The 27281-nt window shown below is 33.8% G+C and overlaps 1 protein-coding gene across 4 annotated transcripts in view; it reads right to left on the bottom strand.

The window, feature by feature from the left end:
- Positions 1-27281, bottom strand: part of CCDC102B (coiled-coil domain containing 102B) — a 341353-nt gene that overhangs the window by 261019 nt on the left and 53053 nt on the right. For 3 of the 4 annotated variants that reach the window (XM_010358895.2, XM_030925874.1, XM_030925875.1), the window contains exon 1: positions 3693-3820. The exons of the other annotated variant lie outside the window; for it this stretch is intronic. The gene's annotated coding sequence lies outside the window, so the exon portion shown is untranslated. Of the gene's footprint in view, positions 1-3692; positions 3821-27281 lie in introns of those variants that run through there. 4 annotated transcript variants of the gene reach the window in all.

Below are 27281 nucleotides of genomic sequence, written 5' to 3'. Positions count from 1 at the left end.
CATAAATGTAATATTTTACCCAATGCGTTCACAATCCTAAATTCACTAAGGGAGGAAAGGAAAGGTTGTATGAAACACTCAAAAGTATTTAAAAATGAAAATGAGTCTAAAGTTGCTTCAGGTTTTTCTTCATGGAACTGTTGCCTCTTTACCTGTGTTATATTTCCAAATGTTTACTGCAGCTTAGAAACATATGCTCCCGAGTCAGTGACTAAAAATCCCACTTTTATTTTTGGAAGCTTTAATTCTACAAATTTGAAACAGACACTGTGATAAGATGCATTTATAAATTCTGCAGTGAGCATATGTTTTTTTCTCAATATTAAGGACACCTTTTTCTTTAGCTAGCAAAAAAATCCTTCTATCAAAATTTTGACATCAAATATTTTTATGCCTTTACTACACACAACAGCAATTCTTTTAGGAAATATCATTAAATATAAATCAACTCAGATAATATTTAAGTATATAATAATGTTAACAATCCTTTGCAAAGCTATGACTACAATTAAATGGCCTTGAGCACAACTTCCAATACAATATCTAGTTTTCCTTTTTACAATCAAGGTCTCAGGCTCACATTCAATCTCCATTGAACATCTACAATTAGGGCACTGAGGATGGAGTACTAGTTATACAAAATGCCTTCTATATAATATAATCTTAGAATGCAACCTAGACCTGTACAAAAATAAAATGTCAAGGTCAGGGACCAAATCTTTGCATTTCAACTATTCTCATTTGTTTTCATGTATGGCAAAAAGATGCTCCTTCAGTAAAGGCTACTTAATGATAGTATGCTTCTAAACTAGTAGATAGCATGTTTATAAAATGATAGCATAGTTTCCATCATATATACTTTGAACAAAAATTACTCATTGTTATGAAATAAGCTATAATTTTAATTTCATTGAAAAAAAGAAGAAGAAAATGAATGTTATTCCAGACACTAATTCTACTCTGAGAAGAAGTAAAGCAATGTGTTTAAGGTTTGGATATATGAAGAAAAACATGTTAATAAATAAGTTCTATTCTTTTTTACTTTGAATATACTGTATTTTACACTATCTATTACAATGTGAATTTTATATATGCTTTTCATCCATTGAAATGAAACTTATACAATGCCTTTACTTGATAAGAACTTGGTCATTTCATAGTTTTAAGACTATTTGGTCGCTGCGTGTTTGTTGATATCACATATCAAAAAGAAACAGAGGAAAGTCAGTGCATCCCCAGTGTCATTCCTGGCCACCTCACACGTCTCATTTGTGAATAGGTAGTATTCAATGCAAATCAGTGATGACATTTTCTCTGAGAATGCAAAAGATATCTTCTCTAAGTAGATTTAAGAAAATGTAGGAGATAGAAAAGCGTAAGTGTTGAATATGAGAGTAGCTAATTTAAATGTAAAAATTACCCCTTATTTGCAGTGTCAGTCTCTCTTCTCTCAATTCCCAAAGGAAAAGCGTGGCCCAACTGACAGAACGGTGATTCGTCTGGATTTATAGAATATTGGAATGGATCTTTGGACTGTTGTCTCACTGCCTCCTCCCTGCACCCAATAATCCCAATGTCCACTTCAAACCATTCTGCTTGACTTCTGTTAGATTCACATTCCTAGAATACCAGTACAACATAGTGGAAATAGCGCTGGAGCCAGAAAAACATTTGAAATTCTGGTTCCCTCACTATCTTTATCTGTGGCTTTCAGCAAATCATTGAACATTTCTGAACATCAGGTTCCTTCATGTGCAAAATGAAAATAATGTGTAAAATATTGTTCATTTTATTGCATTGTTATAAAAATTGTGGATATGTATGTAAATCATCTTGCATGCAGCAAATGCTATTATGTATTGGCAAAATGATGATGATGATGGTGATGGTAATGATGATGAAAAGAGGCACAGAAACTCCATCTCTTTTCAGAAACTTGCCATTGGACCCTTTGTATGATATGTAAAGATCAAATTTTTCTGTGTGAAATGTTAAGATGCTCTATAAATTTTTTCTGCTCTATGTATTGAGTACAACGTTTGCTACTCACAAAGGTATATTTTTTCTGCTCCAATCAATGAATTACTCACCGTTCTTTTGCGCTATGTGCTAATTTGTGTTCAAAACCCTTTTTGCCAATTACTTGTTCAAAGTAGAGTATTCCTCTTGCTTTCAGCACCTATCCAAGTTCTAGTAGTTTTTCAACACTCAGTTCAAGAAGTTGAGCTTCTCTTTAAAGGCTCTGGCATCTCTTTAGGACTGATATACCTGCTAAAAAGGGAATTTCTTTTCTGCCATAAAATGGCAGAATTCAATTGGTCTTGTAATATCAGCATAAGAGATATGATGACCTGAGATCATTTTTTGTATTTTAAGAATTACAGCTGTAGTTTTGTGGCTCTAATAATTAGATAAAACATTCATAAATTATTTTGAAGCCACGCCCATAGTGAGGCCAAAAAACTGTGTCCCAGTGATCAAGCAATTATTGACTCCAATGATAACATATGAAGGATGCAAAAGAGAGACAATGAAATGATCTATGATTTCATAAGAACATGAGATTTTGGAAAATAAAGCAATTCACATAAAGCATTTTTCTGAATATACTCAAATACGTCACACAAACCTACATAGATACTGTGTCACTAACTTATAAATATTTCTTTCTAATTTATTGTTTTCATTAAAATATGAAATAGAATTCAAGAATATTTACTGGATATATAGAAATATTTATTGTCAATAACATATTTTACTAACAAGAGAATATTTACTCAAAAGTTGTAATAACACAATTTCCCACAAAAATGATAGCAAAAACACATTCACATTATTTTAGAAAACAGAAAAACTGGTATTGATGTAAATAAGAATATCAATAAATATTTTATGTATTTAGGTGCCTATGTTACTGACATGTTTCTAATTATATTTTTAAAGAATCTTTCTTATATTTAACAAATGTACCCACTTGACATTCAATTGATAATTTATCTTTGCAGAAAACATAAGCAAATGCTTCTCGATGGTTTCCAGAGATTTTTTTCAGTTTTATAATTTATTTTTATATAGCTAAACATCATTTTTATTATGCACAGGATTTTATTAGTTTATTCTGTATCCCTATCTCCTCCACATTATACAGGTAACATATAAAGAAATCAATATTCATGCTAAGTTTGAAATATACTTTCCATTAATGAATACAATAATTTAGCATGAAGATTCAACAAATGAAAAGAACTCAAGGTACATGAGGCATAGATAGAAGGGTTTCCATAACAATTTTACTTTTTTACTGTAAGAATATAGATTCCTTCAAACACAATGACTAATTCACATTCATTTGGAACTACGAAACAAAATTTTAATATCAACATACACTATTACTATCTAAATGTAGAGTTGAAATTCTTACCTGAGTTTCGCTTAGTATACAGTTATTTTTTAAAGACAGGAAATGTATGACAAATTGTCAGGATAATAACACCCACAGTGGAAAAATGAAAGGGGAAAGGAAGAAATCACTTTAAAAAGAAACTCCAAATCCTTCTGCTTCCCAGCTCTACAGTAGTTTTGCTCTGCATCTTGTAAGCAACTGTCTTTGCTCCGAGAACAACACATGCTCTGCCTCAGCAGGAAAATATAAAAATTAAATAGAAAACCACAAGGTTATTAAACACTCTTACCCTCTGGGCTTGCTGGGCTGCTCCAGCGTCTCAGTTGCAGCCACATGTGTAAACAACAGAATTTCCTGCATCCTTTTCTCATCTGTACAGTTCTGGAGTCCTAGCCAACAGGATTATTTCCAGCATTAAGGGCACTCCACACAAACTCAAAAAAGATTCCCATTGGTTGTGAAATTTTATTGAAACCACTACCACAACCCCCTCTTTGGATCACCATTGAGCCAACCAAAATAAAATCATTTTTAATGTTCCCTAAGTATGGTTATCCAAAGCTTTCCATACAAGCATTTGAAACCTGTACTGTGGATGAAAAAGAAAAAGACACCCACGCCTTCATCCCCAAGTGTACTTAATGTTTAATTACAACAGTATAACTTGTAATAATAATAGAAAAAACTAAAATAGCAAGGCAAAAAAAAAAAAAAAGCCTAGAAAGTACCTATCTGCAAAATATTTAAAAGGAAATTATACTGCAGATTACAAGAACAATATAAATTATTCATCCAATCTGATTTGCATTAGATTGCACAAAAGCAAAAGAAATCATATTTAATAAAAGATCTGAGTATACAAATCATGAAACAAGAACTGTATATCAAAACCCTTGATCGTGGTCACATTGGCAGGAATGTGAGCTGTAGTCCCTGGGGTGCCCAGTGAAAGCTCCCTGGCTTTTTCCCCTTTCCCTGGGGAAAAAGAATATGAAGTAGCTTTCCAGTGACATGACTCAGCTGTCAGGAAGTGTTCTGATGGGGGTTGTGGGGGGAGGTCAAAGACCGCATAAAAGAGAGCTTCTGTGGTTGAAACTAGCTGCAAAAAATGTCCAAAGTAAAGAAGAAAAAGTCAAAAGGTAACAGGATTGACTTGCTCCTTATAAGTAGCACAAAAACAACATTTGAAATGTAGGCAATAATGTCTTTGAATTGTTTTATTTTTCACCCTTCCCTAATTTGTAGGCTTATTCTGGTGTTATCATCTATCTCTACTTAATATTCTTTTCCCACTTACTTTCTGATGCAATGGAAAAGGTGGCCATCTTCCTGTATAAAGCCAACTGACCCATTCGAGCTAAACTTAATCATGATTCTCGCTCCTCTATCTTTGAACATTCCCTCTTGTCTGGATTTTCCCCACGAGATGTTAAATACCATACATTCCTTAGTCAATTTCATGTATGCCAATGAACTTTACTTTCAATTCAGTCATTTTCACTTTCAGGTACCATTCTTTCCATCATGGCCAAATGATTGAAAGTTCTCCAGCCAAGAATTTTATTTAGTCTTGCATCCATCTGATTTTAATTCATCAAAGTGACAATACACACACACACACACACACACACATGCATGCATGCACACAAATATTCTATTTATTTTTAATTTTTCCAATTCACCTCAATCCTTCTTCTAGTTGACATCTACACAGCCTTTCATACTGTTCACAACCCTGCCCACATGAAGACATCTCTTATCTTGGCACAACACTCTCCTGGTTTTCCTCTTGACCTCTTTTGCTGGCTCTCCTCGCCCTCTTTGATGATGCCTCATCCTCCATCCATCCTTTGGTGTGTGTCACGTATGTTCTTAGATAAATTTACATTAAAACGTGTATATTCTGTCTCCGGATAATGCCACCCATCCTCATAGATTCAATTGCCATCTTTCTTTTTGGATGGCTCCCAAATATCTACTTTTAGACCCAATGACTGTCTGAATTTTCAGTACTTATACTTGTCAGCCCACTATTCCCCTCACCCAGAAAAATGACACAGATACGGCATCAGCTTGTCTAAACTGAAATCATCATCTCTCGATGGACCTGCTATGTTATCTATATAACTGTCAACCCAGTTTTACAGTTTCCCAAAGAAAAATCCTGGAAGTCACCCTTGACTCCTTCTACTAGTTCCTTTTCATTGTACTTCAATAATTTATCCAGTCTTCTTTTCTCACTGCCACTACTATTGGTTCAGACAACCATCATGATCTTTCTAGATCACTGCAGTGTCTCTCTGTCTCTTAAATTGTCTCTCTTCTCCCAGTCTTCTGCTCCATCTTTAAAAAGATACAGTAGTCTATTTCCGGTACTTATGCACTTGAAGTCCCTGAAGGATTTTTAATCTTTTTGTCAACTCCCTTTTTCGTAATACATTGGCTTGTCTTGGTTTCTAAAACACAACTTTCTTGGATTATTTTTTCACCTTTCTGACCATGTCATATTTTTATCTCCTCTCTAATTACTTTTCTCTCCTTTCAACGGTGGAACATCTTCAAGAAGCCATCACTGGTCCTATTCTTATTTCACATTTCTGTCTAGGTGAGCACTTCTGTTTTTGAGGCTTCTTTTGCCACACGTTTGGTGAGTTGAATTGTGTCCTCTAAGAAGATATGTTGAAATCCTAACTCCCTGTACCTATGAAGATGATTATTTGGAAATACGGTCTTTGAAAATGTAATCAAGTTACACTGAGGCCATACTGAGTGAAGGGAAACCATAATCCAAAGACTGGTATCTTCATAAAAAGAGGGAAATGTAGACAAAACACACAGGGGAGAATGCTATGGGAGAGACAGAGACAGCGATTGGAATGATATGTCTACAAACCAAGGATTGCCAACAATCACCAGAATTAGGAGAGTCAAAAAAGGGTTCTCCCCTAGTGCTTTCAGAAAGAGTATTGCTGGTTGACACTTTGATTTTGGACTTCTGTCCTTCAGAACTATGAGATCAATTGTTTTAAGTGACAAACGTGTGATATTTGTTACAGCAGCCCTAGTAAACTAATAGACATATAATTCTGAAATGTATATGGTCTTTCCTTAATAGTTTCTAAAGCTTCAGATCTGTATTTCCAAAGTCTAATGAAATATTCACTAGGAGCCATTCAAATCTTTCAATAATCTCCAATCCTCCAAGCTCTTATATTTCTTCCAAATACTCTACTGTACCTTGTAATCTCAATCTTAAATAAAAACACTTGCACCCATCAAGTCTCTCAATCTAGAAACCTCTTTGCTATTCCTAAGTTCTTATTCTTCTTCACCATTCAAATTTAATAACTCATCTTTACATTAAAACCTGAAACCTCTATCTTCACTTTATGTCCTTCTATATCTTTGCATTTGTTTTTGTCCTACCACAACAATTTTTATTTTTTATTTTTTTTGTTACTGGCAAGTTTACAAATTACTGACAGGCAAAACTTGACTATATATGGAGGTCACTCTTACTTGCAGCTTTCTCATGTGAAGGCTCTTTTTGCCCTACACAGGCCATATCCATTGGGGTCAAAAAGTGGAGAAGGTGTTCTACTTCATCCTTATTGCCAAGTCTGGCTCACAAATTATTTGTTGATTGATAGCTTGGGACCTCTGAGAATAGAAAACAAAATTACCTATGGTCTCCATCCTAGTTTCAAAGGGTACATTGACACCATGGTTATAATACCTCTGTGCACACACACCTCCATTATCCTAACACTCCATATCATATAACAATCACTTGGGGGCATATGAAAAAGAGACGAGAAAAATTCAGCCATGAGGTTTCCAAAATTTGTTGGCAAGTTCATAATGTCTTGAGGTACTGAGCACACATCAATGAAGGCTATTTTTTTTTTAGTGGATTCCAGTTTCATTCTATATATTAGATCCATCCTGTGGGTTCTGATATTTACCTACTGAGTATCCTTTCTCCCCTTCCTCCCTACAAAACATTTGTTTATTTTTGTTTGGAGCAACAATGTGGTCAATTTTTTTGAAGCCTGTGTTAACAAGCCTCCCATACAAATATACTTGGCTGTGTGGCGCAGTTTTGCCAATGAAACATAAGTGGAAACCTAATGGGTTTAGAAAAGTTTTGTATTTCTAATGCCAGTCTGTTGGCTTCTTTCTCCTTTTTCATTCCTTGAACAAGACAAGGAGGCTGGAGACGGGGAAGCTGTTCTTAAATGATAATAAGCTCCTGAAGTCATGATTCAGATGCAAGCTACACATTAAGAACAGAAGGAAAACTCTGAGCTTTAATCAACCTCATGAGAGATTTCAATGATGGGAGGAAAAGAGAACTTAATCTGGTGAAACCACTGTCATCAGGTTTCTCCTATGTCATTATTTATTAGATTGGGAGTTAGAGACCAATGGAAAATTGTAGTAGTATCTAGCTGGAGACACAATGGAGAATAAATATTAATCAAAACTGATTTACTCTAGATTCTTATCACCTAATTGGGAGGTCCAGAAGAAATCATGAAATTGGAAACTCCTACAGCAACCTTTACCGAATGTTACATCTATCTCTCACCATCTCTGTGGGATAGTTCCTGATTCCCATAGAAAAAGTTAACGCTACAGCCAAAGCTATACTGGTGGATTTATTTACCTGTCTATTTTCTCAAAAAGCTATGAATTTCTTAAGGAGATAATATTGTATTTATATTTTACTATTTTGCAAAAAACAAAGCAAGTAAATTAATGAATAAGACCACAAAGCTGACAGCTGGTTGGTAGCAGAGCTAAGACATATCTTAGTCTCATCATTTAATGAAACAGTAAATGGATAAATGAATGGATGGATGGATGGATGGATGGATGTTCTATGAATGCACTGAAGAAAATAAAAACAATGTCTCAGAATTGGACATGTTATAGAGAAAGTAAATTAGAAAGATATACCATCAAAATATTGAACAAGTATATAGTGATTTAAAAATTCTTCTAACATTGTTTTTTATTCTACTTTTATAAATTGAAAGAATAGTACTAACATTAGATACATATATTGACAAACTTTTTTTAAAAATAGAAATACCAGTGAAGTCAGACAAATAATTTCCTATGGACCTTAGTAACTATTTGAATTCAGCTGTAGTTTAAAAATCTTAACTGCTACAATTTTACTGACTTAACAATATTTGTAAAATTACTCTAAAACAACATGTTACAATGTTAGCAACTGAAAATTTTTTGTAAGGAAGCCAATTTTGGTTTTGATTGAAATGTACTAGGTGATTTGAAATCACAGATTACAGCCGTGCATTCATGAACTCACAGAGTGCAGCTGTGATGTTCCAAATACACTCTTCATTAATCAGGAGAGACCAGCTGGGTAGCCAGCAGCTCTTATTAAACTAACCTGTGCGTGCCCAGATACATCAGTCACATAAGTCCAAATGACAATAAGTGAATCATATTGCATCAATATAGAAAATAATATTTCTTCCCTCCTGGTATTTTAAAAATAGGAATAATTGTCTCTCGATGTCTAAATTTTCTTTATAAAAAGAATATGCACTTTTATGAAAATGTCTAAGCTATAACACAAAACTAACTATATTTGTATTTTGTCAACTAAAGGAAAAGTTAAGAAAACAATTTAAGAAAAATAAATCTAATCTACAATATCTAACATGCAGAAAAAAGAAGAGATCTTGATGTCAGACAGACCTGAGTTAAAGCATCGGTTGCGTGTTCTCAAAGAGTTACATCTCTAAACCTTGGTTCATGTATTTGTAAAACAGATGTAACCTGTGGAAAGATTCTAACAGTTAAGAAATAATGGATATAAAGTGCTAAAAGAGTACCTAACAAACACCTGAATGAATTAAAGGAATGGATTAAAGCTATAATTAGCAATAGTTGTTTTTAAAAGTAGTTATGTTGACCTAACTATAACATCCACAAAATAATCTAAAATCAAATTTTTATATTGTAAATATGAACATTAAGTAAATTCAGACATGTCCCAGTCTGATGGTGTAACTTATGTTGCTACCTCTCAACCCGGTAGCTTCATGGTTGTGGTCTTGTTTTGCCACCCACTACTTAGGCTGTGACCAAAACAGACACATTACTTAAGCTTCTAATAAAAACTGTGAAGTTATCTTTGTAAGGCTGAATATTTTAGGAAATTTCCTTGGGAATATCTAATTATTAAAAGGTGGCCTAGAAATAAATATTTGCTTTTTAAATCATCAGATATAGTTGATAAAATTAGGTTTAAAAATACAGTCATTAGGTTTTAATTGAGCTCATAGCAGCAGTAAATGGTTAACTGTTCTTTCCTTGGTTAGTAATAGCAGGATGTACTCAGCTTCTTGGAATGATTTCTCCAACTCAGCACTGTTGACCTGTGGACCAGATAATGCTTTGTTATGTGAGGCTGTCCTGTGCAGTGTAGGGTGTTCAGCAGTATCTCCAACCCCCACCTACTAGTTATCAGTAGCACATCCAGTCGTGCAAACCAAAAATGTTACCAGACATTGCCAAATGTCCCCTGAGAGGCAAAATCTCTATCAGTTGAGATACATTGTTTATGGTGATGGAGTAGTGAAAAGGTGAGGTTACAATTTAGCTCTGCTACTCTCCAGCTGTCAGCTGTGTGGTCTTAGGCAGAGTGACTCCATCATTCCAAGTCTCATTTTTATTTTTCATACATATATATATATATATGAATATATATGAGAAAAAATATATATAGTTAGGAAATTAGACTAGATAATTTTGAAAGTTTATCTTACTAAAATATTAGGTGCTTTAAAATCTCTCTCACACATACACACACACACACACACAGTCTACTTACACATTTCAAACGTCATTTATGTAGTCTACATTAGGATATCAAACACATAAGGAATAAAAACAAAAAAATTTGTTACAAAACCCATTTTTGTTTGCAGGAAGCAGTCTTACAGTCTTATAATTAATTTTTCTGAATGACTTCTACTCCAGGATTACCACATACACAGAAAGAACCAATACTTCACCTTAATACATCTAAATCAATAAGGCTAAGCACTACTTTTTATCTCAAAAGAACTCAACATCCACTATACTGATGAAAAGTGCTTTTACTGATCAGGAAACTATATTAAATTGCAATTCAACTTGACCTCACTAAGGAAAGAGTGTCTACAATTTAACAAAAACATTGATTTTACAACATTGATTAAGAAAACATATCTCATTTCTGAATCTGTAAACTCGAACTATTTGGGCAGCCCTTGCTAAATAATCTCTTTCAAGACAGAACTAATCGTCCTCAATGCATAATTGTTCTGAATAATGTTAATAAATATTCTTGGCAGCAATATTGAACTACCACTTGCTAAGGCATATGGATTAATTCTCTACATAGTATGAGTTTTATTTTACTCTCTTGAAAGTTTATTTTTTTTTTTTGCTAATCTCTCCTTTTGATTTCTTAGTACACACATTACCCACACTCTGTGAAATTCAAAAAATGTCATTTCCTTGTATCACGAGAGACTGTCATTTTTGGTCATAAATTGCAGCTATAAACAAAACACAATAAAAGTTACCAAAACAGTAATGCTTATAGCATAATCTATGGCTTTAAAGACAATCTGAACCAAGTCCTAAAAGATCTAGGTTTGTTCTTGATCCTAACATGTTGCTTATGTTAGACCATATATTTCACTGAAGGAGATTTTGGAAAGTAAAAATTTTTATATATAGAAAATTATTTTTCTTATATTACAAGGATCTATATAAATAATGATTGAGTGGTAAAACATGTTCTTTAATAAAAACAACATTGCATTTACTATAATTATAAGGTATGATTTATAAAGTATTGTATTTAATTAGTCATGACATTTAATCAGGTTTGATGGCTGATGCGGTTTGGATCTGTGTCCCCATCCAAATCTCATGTCAAATTGTAATCCCCAATGTTGGAGGTGGGGTTTGGTGGGAGGTGATTGGATCATGGGGGTGGATCCTTCATGAATGGTTTACAACCATCCCCTTGGTGCTGTTCTCATGATGAGAATTCTCGTGAGATCTGGTTGTTTAAATGCGTGTGTCACCTCCCTTCCTCTCTTCCTCCTGATCCCACCATGTGAGACACCTCACTCACCCTTTGCCTTCTGCCACGACTGGAAGCTTTTCTGAGCACCCCCCCAACCACCCACTTGCCCCACAAAACAGAAGCTGCCATGTTTCCTGTACAGCCTGCAGAACTATGAGCCAATTAACCTCTTTTCTTTATAAATTACCCAGTCCCAGGCATTTCTTTACAGCAATGTAAGAATGTACTAATACAACGGCTCTTAACAAATATTGAATACTTAGAGCATATGTGAGGTAAGCCAATGAAGCTTAAGGATTTAAAAAATTCATATAAATGAAACAGAAAAATGTCATGATTGAAAAAAGCACCATTAGAATTGTTATACAATTTCCTTTCTAGAAAGAGTAAAACACGGAGTTTAGTTTTTAGTATCAACTGTTAAACCTGAGTCAATAAACTCAAAAGCACTCATAAATGTTATCAGCAGATTTTAGTTTAATATAATAGGCTCTGTGTCATATGTTTCCTCTCCTATTTCCCATGATATAAAAGTATTGTTATTGTTTTAAAAATAAACCTCTAACAATGGTGAAATCAAGAAAGAGTGATTTACGTCTTCTGGAATTCCTTAGGAATCCCCAGACTCTAAGGAGCACTTTGGAAAATAATGTAAATAAAATTACATCTTCTGAGGTAAATCAGACAAGACATTTTTGGGAAATTCTAAACATCAGAAATATATGGGAACTGATGACAGGGACATCTAAGCACAGAAAATGACATCACCCAATATCTGAAAGAGAAGGCTGTCAACAATGTAAGTCAAAAGTATCTGGCAGAAAATCTAAGTGCAGCGTAAGCCCAAACCAATGAGGTATAAACCATTAGGATTATCAGTGCATTGCCTGCCTGACCACAGGACTCGACGTTTTCTCTCTGCTCACACACACAGCAGCTGCTTGGATGGCACAGTCTAATGCTGGAAGAAGTGACATTTAAATGAAGTAGATGATCTCTCTGAGGAGGCTTCCTAGCATGAGCACAAGGGACAGGGAGAGACACATCACAAAGTTTTAGAAAACTTCAAGACTACAACAAACACTGAAAAATAAAGGAAACGGACAGTCCACTCCTAGTGAAACATACTTAAGGAATCTACTCAAAAATAAGACGTCCTTACTTTTAGATATGGACATCTAGAACCTGATTACCTGCTCTCCACCCACATATCACAATGGGAAACCTGACTGAAAACAGAAGCCTTCCCAGGCCAGGTGTGCTGGATAAATAAACTAACCAATCGCACCAACCTTCATTGGCTACCAGTTATCTCACCTGCAAAATGAGGCCAGTACATTGTTGAAAAGATGATTGTGAATCTGCAAAAGAGAACCTCCAGCCTGGCAGATAGTAAGCACTCATTAAATGTGAATGGCAGGTATAATAACAATATAACAATAATAATAATAATGGCATACGTTCAATCACACCAAAAAAGAATGGCCTCACATATGGTTAAATTTTTGTTTTTGTTTGGTGCTAATTAATCAATGCTGTGATTAAAATATGGTCTTTGTCTTTTAGAAATAATGTTGAATATTTTTACTAGATTATGAAACATGATTAGCACAACACCACAAACATGAAAAATGAATACTATTTTCATTCTAAACACTTTCAAGCAAATTTCCCTCAAGATTTCATTTAGTTTTGGTTAATCAATGCTGATTAAGTCAAATCTCGTATTTCCAACTACTGGAATTTAGAGAGTGAAGACAGTGTCTCTGAAATGATCCAGATTAAAAAAAAACAAAAAAACAAAAAAACAAAAAACAAAAAACTGAGAATATGAAAACTCTGATGTCAAAGCAGAGGCCATGCAAAAATATTCATTCAGATGTAAAAGAAATATGCAGTGCCATTAGCTAACTAAATAAAGCACTAATATTTCCATGGCATACTTTCCTATACACAGACATAACTTGTATTGACTTCAAAAACCTCTGAGAGAGAAGAAGAAAAGGAATCAATCATTACATATATATACACATATATATGGTGATTTTATTTCATTATATTCCTACACAACAAGGACAAAGAGGTGTATATGTTGATTTTCCTCATGAACTCTAAAACGCACCACATCAGGAAAAATATAAACTTTTGGGTGATAAGCTGAAAATATATATATAATTTAATCCAAATCCTAGAAGTACAAAAATGAAAATTTGGACGTATAAACATTATTTACCATCTTTCCAAGAAAATTCAATGATGATCATGTATTTGATAGGATAGTAAAAGAATAAGACTGCTATTGCTTCTTCAAAGAGAAATTACATTCTTATTCATTGAAATCAGAAGACTTCACTTTCTGGTTAAATGATAGAAATTGTTTACACAAGATAGCTGTAATAAAAGTAGCTTCAGTATTTATATTCTTTGCCTAATTCTAGAAATCCTCAAAAATACCTCAGTGACTGTTATTCTAGTTATATCTCTTAGATCTTAAAAATTGAAATTTATACATTTCCTTACTTTAATCTATCAAGGCTCAGCAATACATGTTGTTATAAAAAAAGAATTTTAAATACCCATAACCCAATCTTTCTGTCTTCTATTTATTCCACAAATCATTATACAAGCCAAGCCCAGATAAGCTCTAGACAATTTTTAAAATAACAAAATAATAATTATATTTTAATATTTTGATAGCATACAGTCAAAATTAACCTAAGAAATTATTTATCACATTGTCTTTCAAATGTTTTTAAGGTAATGGAGACCTTTTGTTCAAGAGTTAAACAATATATTACACAGAAGTCATGGATGTCAAAAGTGAAACTTCTCCCATTAATTCTTGGAGGACAGCCTGGATACCTGCCCACTTGGAAACTCTCTTCACATCTAATTTCCTCCAACAATGGCCATTGGAAGTCATCCATGGAATCCCCAGACTCTAAGGAGCACTTTGGAAAATAATGTAATAAAATTATTGTTTTACAGATAAAGAATCTTGAATTCAGCCAAAAAATTCTATATCCAAATTTCTTTCTGTCCACCCACTCATTCTTCTCTTATTAATTTTCTGAGAACTTAAATGTGTTCCTGTTTAAAATTAATATATATTACATAAGTCATAGATGTTTCTTTTCAATAAATCAGAAAATAGAAATATGCACAAAGAAGACTACCACTCGTAGTCTCCATAATCAGCTAAGTAGTGCAGGCATTTTGTTTTGTACTTTTCATGATGTTGTTAGCCAGTTACTACAGATGATACATACAAAAAACAGATAACTTATGCTTATCTATGCTTATTAGTTGCAAGATGAACTAATCGAAATGTGTTATCATGTATCCCTAAAACTTTAACAGATATGACAGTGTTTTTTCCATCAGAGTTTGTAGAGCATGTGTCTTAATAAGCCCTCCAATTTTCTACTCACTTTTGGCTTATCTGGTGTGATTATAACTATGTCATTGTTCTGACACTAATTTCGTTATCCTCAGACTGTATTATGACAGAAGGATAGGAGAGTTAACACAGACTTGTGACAAGACTGCCTTCCTGGTGAATGCAAAATGTTTCTGATCCAAGTAACATCAGCCAAAATGGTAGAGTAGGGAACTCTGGGGCCCAGAAACACAGAAAAACTTGTTAAAACTGTCAGAATCCACCTATTGGAAACCTCAGCATCATCAGTCATTTCAAAGCAACAAGGAGCTACTACCTTATTTCCACTGGGATAGCTAAGATCATAAAAATATAAATGATTTTAAAATGATTGAAAACAAATTAAAAATATATTTCATGACATGAAAATCAGGAAATTCACATTTCGGTGTCTGTGAATAAACTCTTATGGAATAAAAAAAAAAAAAAAACAAGTGTTGGTGAAAATGTGGAGGTGAAATCTGTACATGTTGATGGGAGGAATGCAAAATGATGCAGCTGCTTTGGAAAATAGTCTGGCAGTTCCCCAAAATTAAAACCGTACTGAAATAAACAACTACATTCACACAAACACTTGTACACGAATGTTTATAGCAGCATTATTCATAATGGCCAAAAAGTAGAAACAACCCTTACACTGAGGAATGGGCAAAAAAATTATGGCACATACATTCAATGGAATATAATTCAACAATAAAAAGCAATGAAGTACTGATGCATGCTAAAACATTGAGGAAGCTAGGAAACATTATGGTAAGTAAAAGAAGTCAGTGAAAAAACAACATATTGTATGATTCATTTATATAGAATGTGCAGAATCGGCAAATAAATAAGGATAGAAAGTAGATAATTGTTTGCCTACAGTTGAGGATAGAGAGAAATGAGGAGTGACTGCTGATGCATACAGGGTTTCTTTCTTAATTTTATTTTATCTTGGTTGATAAAAGTGTTCTAAAATTGTGATGATGGTAGTACAATTTTGTGAATATACTAAAACTATTGAATTGTACATTTGAAATAGGTGGATTGTATGGCATGTGAATTGTAGCTCAATAAAATTATTATCTTTTTAAAACATCAGCCCATGTGTGAGGCAGCAAGTTTGCCTAAGCTATCAGAGCTCCTTATAATCAACAGCAAGGCTCTGTAGAATCAATAATATAACTCATCTCTACAGTCACCTATATGTTTTAGTTTTTTTCCTTTCCTCACTGTATGATTTTCTGCTTCTCTGCTTTAATAGTCTCCAAACATTTTTGATTATGCAACAGTCATCAAATTATATTCCATAAGAACCCATAACAAAAATAAATGTACTGAATTCATTTATAAAGATAATGATGTACTGTTGTGCCAATATGTGATGTATGTTATTGAATTGTTATGAAAATACAAAAGGTGCGATTTTAAAATATAAATGAATATTTATTATTTTCTTCATGCTTTTCAATTGCCTTAAGCAATCTTGTACTAAGCAATCCTTGTGTTATGCTTAAGCAATCTTTGACTTAAGCAATCCTTAGATTATGTGGCCTTAAGCAACACAGTACAAGGAAAAGATATAATCCCCAGCATCTGTGCCACTAGGTTTCTTATTGGCCTACTTCCTTATAGTTCTCTCCTGATGAGGACTCTACATATAATTTCTTGCTGCACTGTCAGCTCACACACCTATAAAAATGCAAACGCATGCATATGCACATAAATTTCCTGCCAGAGTAAATTTTGAGTATTTTTATTTTTTGTTTATCAAGCTACTGGGGAATGAGGGCAAGGTATTTGGGAACATCTGTCAACCGCATAGAAAAAAAGGATGGCTGTCCAGTTTTCCGGGTGCTGTGTGTCGTTAAACAGGAATGCATAATGAAACTTACTATTATTCAGAATAACCCCTATCCAAATTTAGAATAAGTCAGGTTCGTTTTTCATATACCCATCCTATTTACCTTTTAATAGTCTTCACTTCTTCAAAATTCTGGTACTAGGTTTTCACAGTTTTTTTTTTTTTTTTTTTTTTTTTTTTTCTGGTTTTCTTCCTTTTCATCACTGTAGACCATAACTAGAAATCACTTTGACCAGAAGTCATCACTATATCTTCATGGTTATGCTTCCCCAAGTCTGAATTCCTTCAAAGCAGTTCCCATGCCCTGTTCACCTTTGTATCCCCAGTTTCCAGCACATTAGCTTGATAAGTATTTGGTTTTCAATAAACGCTCTTTGAATAAGCATATGATTTATTCAATCAGTTATGCATGTGGGATTTGGGAATTTTTTAACATAAACATATTTCAATTAACTGAGTGACTTTAGGGAAAGTTTCTCAATTCACTGTGACTTAGTCTTTGTTTACTACTTACCAAAAAAAAAAAAAAAAAAAAAAGATTTGACCTGATGACATCCAAAATCCTGTTTATCTCTGAATCAGCAATATCTGGTGAGATGGCAAACTAACACCGGGTACATCTCACATAAAATGGTGTTGCAGCTACTCAATTATAAATGTAGTATTGTCAGAGCTAAAAGAAAGGATTCCTGGCAACCAAACTTATACAGAAATGGTAGAAATCAAACATGAATTCCTAAAGAGTAAATTGGTTGATGAAAAAGAAATGGCAAATCTTAGAAAAAGATGGATGGTGTTATTTTTGGAAAATTAAGAAAGTTCCTTTGCTGGCAAAGAGAGATTTTGAACTCAGTAATCAGCAACTTTTGCCATTAATTAAAAGAAATATGCTAGGACAGTTTGGAATATTGAGAGGGAAAATGTTGACTCTCTTCTCGAATCCCAAGTACATCTGACGGTCATAAAGTTGTCCTTCTGCTGTTAGATTGTAGGTGCTAGTCTTGGGTTATGTCTCCCATTTCCTTGCCTGAAAGTGTTACCTCACTTGTTAAACTTATGGATCAGTGGTTTAATGAATACCGTTATGCAAGATCTATAGTTTCTAAACTAATTTCAAATCTAGTACCTGTAACCTATCAGCAAGTGATGACTTAGTAATGAGAATCTTCCTTTAAAACTTGAAGAAAATTCTCCATTTGATTCATTGCAATATGCTTGTCAAGCTTGAATCTCTTCTCTCCCTTGAAAAGCAATCGCAATCACTGTATCTGACATATTTAGGAAACCGTTCTTAGCTTTTCTGTTGTTGTTATTTGTTCATTAACTTCCAGGCAAGACTCTCTTCAAGTTACTCTTTAATCTGCTTAATTTGAGGCACATGACATAGTAAGTTATTTATTTGAATACCTTATCATTTACACCAATTTTAAAATTCCATATACCATCAAATAGTTTCTTTTTCTGCAAGCACAGAGATCTAAATACCCCCTTTAACCCATACCAACAAAAAGATTTTAAGTAGCTAGAATAAAAGAAGAAATAACATTTTGCTGATCTGTAAAGAAACTAAGAATTATTAGGTCCAACATGAAGTGAAAGTTAGAAATCAAGGAGAAAAAGAGTGCTAACGTCAACTTTCATTGTGAAGGTATTTGCCTAAAATTGATAACTTTGACTCCCATTTTGAGGACTCCTCAGCGCCTAAGAGAGAGGAGAGAAAGCCTAGAAATTGACAATGTGGAACCCCAACAGCATAGACCCTCATATAAAAGTGGAAATCCAAAATAACTATAACTTGAGACTAAAAGTCAATGATCAATTCATCTACTGAGAAGAAAGATATAGCAAAGACACATCTTGAGCTTGTATTGAATGTTGAAGGGAGAAATAGTCCTTTAAAACATGGAAACACAAGCTGAACCTGTTACACGTTTGCAGCTCTACTTCATGCTACCTGCTTAATCAAAAAGTTCTCAGCAAATTTATTTTTAAATGGTTTTGAGATGAAAATTTCCCCATGGAACTGATGGAAATAAATTCAACCAAGATCACAAATATTTCCTATAGGTAAAATTCTAAGGGAAATTATCTGCACACCCAAACACACACAGTGACACAATATATAAGTACCACCAAAGATGTGAGTGGTACGTATGTGGGATGTATGCGGGAAAAAAAATAATACAATAAAAACTACAACAAATTTATGTATTAGAATTGAGACTAACCAAAAATAATTATTTTCAATGTGTATCAATAAGTCTTTTTTTAACTTTAAAGTTCAGGGGTACATATATATGCAAGTTTGTTTCATAGGTAAACTTGTGTCATGGAGCTTTTTTTGTACAGATTATTTCATCACCCAGGTATTAGGCCTATTACCCATTAGTTATTTTTCTTGACCCTCTCCCTCCTTCCACTCTCCACCCTCTGATAGGCCACGGTGTGTGTTGTTCCCTTGTGTTCATGTGTTTTCATCATTTAGCTCCCACTTATGAGTGAGAACACGCGAGATTTTGTTTTTTTGTTCCTGAGTTAGTTTGCTAAGGATACTGACCTCCAGCTGCATCCTTGTCTTTGCAAAAGACATGATCTCATTCTTTTGGGTGGATGCATAGTATTCCGTGGTGTATATGTGCCACATTGTCTCTATTCCATTTTCTACTCATGGACATTTAGGTTGATTCCATGTCTTTGTTATTGTGAAGAGTGCTGCAAGGAACACTCGCGTGCATATGTCTTTATAATAGAACCATAATTCTGAAAAATATAGCAAAGTCAAGAAATTATGAAAAATGTCCAAGTGGTTTTTAAATAAATAGGAATTCTAAATATAAAAACTAAATGATTGAAATTTTAAAAATTATTTGGAAATGGTTAATAAGCAGAGTATACCCAACTGAGGTGACAATTGGTGAACTTGAAAATATAAGCCAAAGAAAAACCCAGAATATACTCCACAGATAAAAGAGATGGAAACTATGAAATAGAGGTTCAGAAATGTACAGGACAATGTGGAAATATAAAACACTCATCTAATCATAATGACCAAAAATGGACACAGAGTACAAAGAGAAGAAATAATCAAAGATATATTACAATAGAATTAGAGTGTCATCACTCTGAGTATCACGAATTAATAAAAAATCCAGCGGCTGGGCTTGGTGGCTCATGCCTGTAATCCCAGCACTTTTGGAGGCCAAAGCGGGCAGATCAGGAGGTCAGGAGATCGAGACCATCCTGGTCAACATGGTGAAACCCCATCTCTACTAAAAATACAAAAATTAGCTGGGTGTGGTGCCATGCACCTGTAGTCCCAGCTACTCAGGAGGATAAGGCAGGAGAATCGTTTGAACCTGGGAGGAAGAAGTTGCAGTGAGCCAAGGTTGTGCCACTGCACTCCAACCTGGTAACAGAGGAAGACTCCATCTCAAAAAAAAAAAAAAAAAAAAAAAAAAAAAAAAAAAAAAAAAAAAGCCAGGAAAGAGTTATCAATGCCTACTAGCATCACATAAGGAAAACAATCTATTTTTTACATTTCCTGATGGAAGTACCAGCATTTCCTGTGTAGTATAATTTCCAAGAAAACCTAAATGAGATCAAACCTCTAAATCTATCATTCCATGTATAAGAAATACAGAGAAGAGAAAAAATTAAAAATTAAATTCCATACTTGGTTATAACAATAAATAAATGTCAAGGGAAAAGAGACAAAATACATGTCAAGCAAATAAAATGTATAGATCTTATCTAAATCAAACTCTAACTAAACAACTTAAAATGACCTTACATAATAAAAGGAATTTCTTACCATCTAGCAAAATTAAATATACCTTTACCTTTAATGTAGCAGTATGGCCACTTTAAAAAATACACACCAAAGATAAACTGGTGAAAATACAAAAAAAAAAAAAAATGTATAAGATCATTCATTGCAAGAATAATTTTAAAAGTATATATTAGAAATAGCACAAATATCTGTCATATGAGAAGTGATGAATAAATAGTAGTATATCAACATAATAAAGTAATCTCCAGTTGTAAAAAAAGAATAAGGAATATTTCTATATATGACTATAAAGTGATGTCTAGAATATAAAGTGAAAAGACAAACAAAAATAAAACAAAAAAGAAGAAAAGCAACACATGATTATGTATACATATACAAATATGTATAACATATACTTTAAATCTTTTATGTATAATATGTTAAATGGAAAGACTATAATATTTCAAATGAAAAGTATAAGTAGTACTGATTATGTAATTAATATATATTAAAATTAAAAGTAAATGATAATATTTTTAAATGACAACTATTGGGATTATTAAATGAAGAGCAAAGAATATAAGTTAAATTTTGATTATATCTCTTTTGTAGTTTCAACTTTGAGGCCATGTAAAATTAAATTAAAAATAAATCAATCTCTAAAATTCTAAAATAAAACAAAGAAATTGAGCTTAAACGTGTATTCAGTTAGTGGCATATAGACACACAATGATCAATAATTCTAAGTTATTTAAATCACAGTAATTTGACAAAAATAGCTGGAAAAATATTTAGTTATTTTCTGTGATCATATTCTTGGTGGTAGTGTTGATATTGTTATTCTGAGATTTTTGTGTGTATATTATAGATAAAGCAAATAAGAAATTTTGTGGACCATGATAAGCTAATGCTACCATTCCTGCCATCGTCAAGAACCAGGATTTGCAACATGGAGAAAAGAGATACAGATGTGAGACTGAAGAGTTTAATAGAAACCCTTGTCCTGATTTTGAATGGAATCATTAGTGTGAATCCATTTTACATTGTAAATAAATATGTATATATAATTATTATATACAACTATACTTGTTTATAAACATATACATATACATTTATATACTCTAGTTTTGTTAAGTGAAAAAAATTAGGAATAGTGACAAATCCAGTAGCAAAGACAACCCCTAACACCCAAAGAGTTGTCTCAAAATATCATTTCCCATTGCAAGATACTAAGATAAAAAAGGAGCAATTTCAGTATGAATAAAAATTATAACTTCAAAGGTGTCCATTGCAGAATGTTAGTGAACCACCTGCTACTGCTTGATCTGGTCAGGAGCCTGCAATGCAACGGGGCTCTTTCTTTGTTCCCAGGTGTATCAGCAGGTCGAGAAATAATAGACACACACAAGATAGTGAAAGCTGAGTCCAGGGGGGTCACCACCTTCTGGTCTCGCAGTGTCGCCAACGCACTGGATATACCAGCATTTATTGTTATAAATTTAGTGAGGGCAGGGGTAGGTTAGTGAGGGATTTAGGGTCTTTTGATTATGAGGTGAGATGGTCACATGGGGATGAAGTAATTCTTTAACATAACATCTATATGCAGAAGTACAGTATACAGAGATAAGAATTTACAATATAGTGTGTGCATCAGTAATTTCTAAAAGAGCCTTGAAACAGAAACACAGTCTTTCCATAACCTATGATTAGCAAGATATTAATCAGCAGTAATAGTTGCAGCAAAAGCTGGCTACGAACAATCCGTAGAAACAGGATGTGAAGCTAGACAACTGCTTAGACCAGAAATTCTCATAAGGGAGTATGCCTTAACCCTAAAGAGGCCTAGAAGAGCTATGGCAAGATGAGGGCATTTATAGCCCTATCTTATCCATATGGACAGGCGCCCCTCATGCGTCAGTTTATAGGCTCTCCACAAGGGTTGCAGAGCTCCACTCCCAGAGCTATGAACAGCTGCTTTTCTGGGATAGGAATCTTGGTGATGTGAAACTTCCCTGACTGCACGTCCATTCACAGGCTCTCTGCAGGGGGTAGTACATCACGCGCTGTTGGCTCATTCTGGCAGCCCAACTTGGCATTGTCTTTACACAATCCTGCATGCTATTTTGTATTTACAATAATCAGGAGCATTTCGTCTTTTATTCTGCAGCGATAGTTTCAGGGTGTCTCCCTACAACCCGTCTAACTTTTAATTTGTTTGTGTGTGTGTTTCTTGTATGGCATATTTTAAAACTAATGATATTATGGTCCCTTTTGCATAACCCTTCAACAAATTATAGGGACCACTGAAAGAAAAGGCATACATTTTTGCAAATTTTTTTTCTCTTAAGCACATGTACAATTTCAATTTTGGGTAAAATGTGTGGTTAAGTTAAAATAAATATTTGACTATTTTATGGGGTTATTACTGTTTTCATTGTTCAAGAAATCAGTCATGCCATCTGGGTGTTTTGCCACCCAAATATTTTAATACCAGTCAACACGTTTATATTTCAGACAACTATCTTTTAAAATTAAATAATGTTTTTATAGCTCCCCAAACCTTTCGTTTAAATGATAGTCAATAAGTAATATACTTTGCATTTTATGTACTTGAAAAATATAGCTTTTATTAAAAAGGAAAATTGTATTCAATTTTAACAAATAAAATTATTTTAAGCAGTGCTTCAAAAACAATCATCTTTAAGTACTAATTTACAATTAAATGCATGTATATTAGGGTATAACATAACAAGGCAATTTAGTCATTTAATTTTTTATAAATTCCAGTACACACAGTAAATAAAACTGTGTTACAGAAAAAGTAAGTTAGAAAAGATTAAGTGTTTAAAAACTTCATTTTCGAGAAACTTTATCCTCTCTTTACTGCATATGAAGCAAACTAACTTCTTGGATATTTCAGAATATATCAAATTAACCTTTCCTTTCTCCCAGGCTCATCTCCCATATTACTATTATAGTATTTCACTTAGACTCATTCTTATAACTTTGACATCCTCTAAAAGAAGAAATTCAATCCGATTCTTTCGACTTGACATTTTTTTTTCTAGTTTTGAAAATGTTGTTTCCAAGAATAAAAATACATTTGTTTGGAATAAATTATTATGGCTAATGATACGCTTTCGAGTGCACATTGATATTGATTAAATCCTTTCTTAACTTTCTAACTTCTATTTTATATTCCACTTTTTATGGTTTATGTCTCAGGAATCAAAACTTTGTAACATTCATTTGCCCTCTTACCACTTAACCAGAAAGCTTTAATTCCCTTTTACAGAATCACACTGGTTTGCTATTTCTCTCTCTTCTCATAGTTTTCATCTCCTCTATATTCTTTCTTCCTGAAACTTTTCTGGTAAACTATAGAGACCTCTGGGAATGTGTTTCACTGAACTCTCCCAAATAAAATACTAAAGCCATTCTTTTAATTAGTCTATTGAGAGTGATGGAGAAAAGTCTGGCTATACTCCGCTAACATTCCTCCTTTCTTTGGGCAAGATAAATTATTTCGAAATTTCAGTTTCCAAGTAAACATAGAATTAACATTTTATCCAATTTACACCATTTATCAAGAGATAACATATATCAAGGAATAATAAAAGAACTTCTTAAATAGGACAGATTAATTTTACAAAAGAACTAAAATTCTCTCGTTTCTTAAGAGTCCAGATTTTGCCCAAATCTGTAAAGTTGAAAGCAAAAAGAAAAGTTGGCCATAGATCTTATGGAGAGAGCCAAGCTCGACAGTTTGGGTCAAAAAGTAAAAATTTCACTCACTGCTTAAATATTAGAAGTTATTCACAGCTGCAGATAATTTGTACTCTACATGTTCCAAAAATATGTTGCTGAGTATGATTTTGTTTTAATTATTTGGTTTGGCCACCTATGCTACCAGCTTTTCATATTATTTCCAACTTTCCATTTCACCTTGAACTGGCAATAAAAATGATTTCAGTACAAAAATTCACTGAGTAAAAAAACGTCATTATGTTAAATGGTACTAGATTTTGTACAAGGCTCTGGCAATTTCTAATTTTGATTGACAGTTTAAGGTGTTCAAATCTGGGGTTGAGGACTTTTGGATCTTAGTCATCATGGGAGAAGAATTTGATTCTGCACCTCATTACATTTGACTTTGCATTTTATTACATTTATCACTCACCTTGGAAATGTGTAGAACTGAAATGATAAAGATTTTTAAAAGTGCATGGTGAAACAATAATTTTAAACCATTTAGAAACAGGAAAGACCTATTTACCTAAAGAGACTCTGACCAGATATTTAGGAACTGAGTATCTTAACAATCCTTATTTCTGGAAGATGTGTGCCTGTATGTGTGATATGTGTATGTGTGTGTGTGTGTGTTTGTATTTCAGAGTAACAACTCATATGTACATAAATGTAAGTCTCTCTCTCTTTTTATAAGTAAATTCAACTTCTAAGTGACCTTGATTTTAACCCCTACTTTCACTGATGGCAGAAAGCTCTTATTTTTCTAATTCAAGGCAACTCAGTCACATTGCAGTTGAAAATTGATATTCTGTTAGCAGATACTCAAATGTATCCACAGCCACATGTCTGCACAGTTTCAAGGCCCATGCTCTCTTGACCTTACGGCTCCTTGCTTAGAGAGCAAGTGGTCCCAAGGTTTCTCCAAACCTCCTTATCCTTTCTATTTTCATAAGGGTTACCTAAACGCCAGAGAGCAAGATAAGGTGAGACAGTTAAGTAGTTAAGTGCATGTGACTTGTATTCATCCTGAGATGAAGAGGTGAGTATCTAATCCCTGAGCCATGTTCAGTTATTGTTATTTTGCAACCTGATATACTGTATCTCTGATGATTTTGCATGTTTAGAAGTGATATCTGCCGCAGGTATCACCAGTCCCTTTTACAGCTTCTCATCTTGACTAGTCACATAGTCTACATTTTCTCATCCTGACCCAACGTATCTTCAAAGAACATCTTTTCCCCTTTACAGGGCTTGGGAAGTCTTGGCTGCTTTGACCACATCACCCTGGAGTGTATCAAAACTATGGGGCTGCCTGCAGGACCATTTGCCTAAACACCACCATACAGCCATTGACAATGTAAACAGGTTTTATGTTGCTTTGCCTGTTGCATTTTGGAAAGTCAGGCACAGAATCCCAAATCTGGGAATTCTCCAAATCTATCTTCTCAGTCAAAGGCCTCGTTACTTTACCAGCATTAATATCAATCTAGGTCCCTGCAAAACCATTTCTTCTAACCTCCTGATCAAACTTCTGTTTCTTTCAGGGTGATGCAATATTCGGTATTTTACAATATTAAATATTCTTCCTTTGATGGTTTAAAACACCATGCTCAGTATTCTGGGCTTGGCTATAAAATTGTAAAACTCAGCTTGTTAAATTCACAGAAAATTATTCCTTCCTTCTACAAAGTCCGGCTCTTATACATCAAGAAATATTACAACTTTGAGATTTAAGAAAAACTTTACAAAATTACACAGCCTTCCTTGCAATAAAATGCATCAGCCATCCTATTAAAAGCAATGTACACAGGAAGAAATCGCTTTTGACTAAATGGTACAGGAAGAACTGCAGCGAAAGGAATTGCTGAAAATCTTCCAGGTTTTACTGAGCAGAATATGATCTAGTTAATTTTTTGCCATAGGTTGAATTATTAGCCACAATTCTCCCCTCCCCTGTGGTAGGAGGATGCATCCACAGCCTTGCCTTGGCATCATAGAAGCAGAGTACACTTCCCTAGTTCAATAAACTTGTCCAGTGGGATAAGGAAAGTTGCACCTTGTTATTTCTAAGCCCATGCCTTAAGAGAAATTAAGTATTTAGCCTAGATCAACTGACACATAGATACATAAGAAATAAATGCTTCTTATTGTATGCCACTGAAATTTTGAAATGTTTGTTAGGCAGCAATAGCTGACTGATACTATGTGGAATACATAACTGTGTGTTTTATTTTTCTTATATTGCATCAACTAGTGGAGATTTAAAAGCAAAAGAAACTTAAGGAAATCATGATTTCTTTAACAAGAGATTTCTTACCTCTTAGAGAAATATTCACATGGTCCCTCAAAGGAGTATGCAGAGGAGCCACTACAGTCATCTGGGTCAAATCTTTCATTAAATGCAGAGATGCTGTTATTTAAGGTTTTAGAAAAGTTCCTATGGTCTCTGCTTCCAACATCTAGTCCAAGCTATCATCTTTTCCAGCTGGTCTAATGAAGTAGCCTCTACACCCACCTCCTGGAATATACCCTTACTGCAACCTATTCCTCTCTAGTCTGTTCCTCATCCTAATATATTCAGTGCAAATATGACCATATTGTTCCACAGCTTAAAATCCTTCGGTGCTTTCTCATTTGTTTTAGGAGAAAAGTCAAACAGTTCAACATGTCCTATAAGGATCAGCATAATCTGTTCCCATTCTATCTCTCCAGCCTCAGTTTTTGATTTTAGCATTGGTCTGTGTATTCTAGCCAGAAGAATTACTTTCAGATTATTGCAAGAGATCTTGCTTTTTTTTTTTTTTTAACTCACAGCCTTCCTCACTACTACTCACAGTCTTCTTGCCTACCTGCCAGTGAGTTTTGCAATCCCATGTTGAGAGTATGTTTTCCACTGCCAACTAGTTAGTCTGGATTCTTGTTGAAATCAGAGCCCAATGCTTTGATTGGAGAGAG

Source organism: Rhinopithecus roxellana, chromosome 21, assembly GCF_007565055.1.
Source record: "Rhinopithecus roxellana isolate Shanxi Qingling chromosome 21, ASM756505v1, whole genome shotgun sequence".
Classification (NCBI taxonomy): Eukaryota; Metazoa; Chordata; class Mammalia; order Primates; family Cercopithecidae; genus Rhinopithecus; species Rhinopithecus roxellana.
This window is presented reverse-complemented; position numbering and strand designations above follow the sequence as displayed.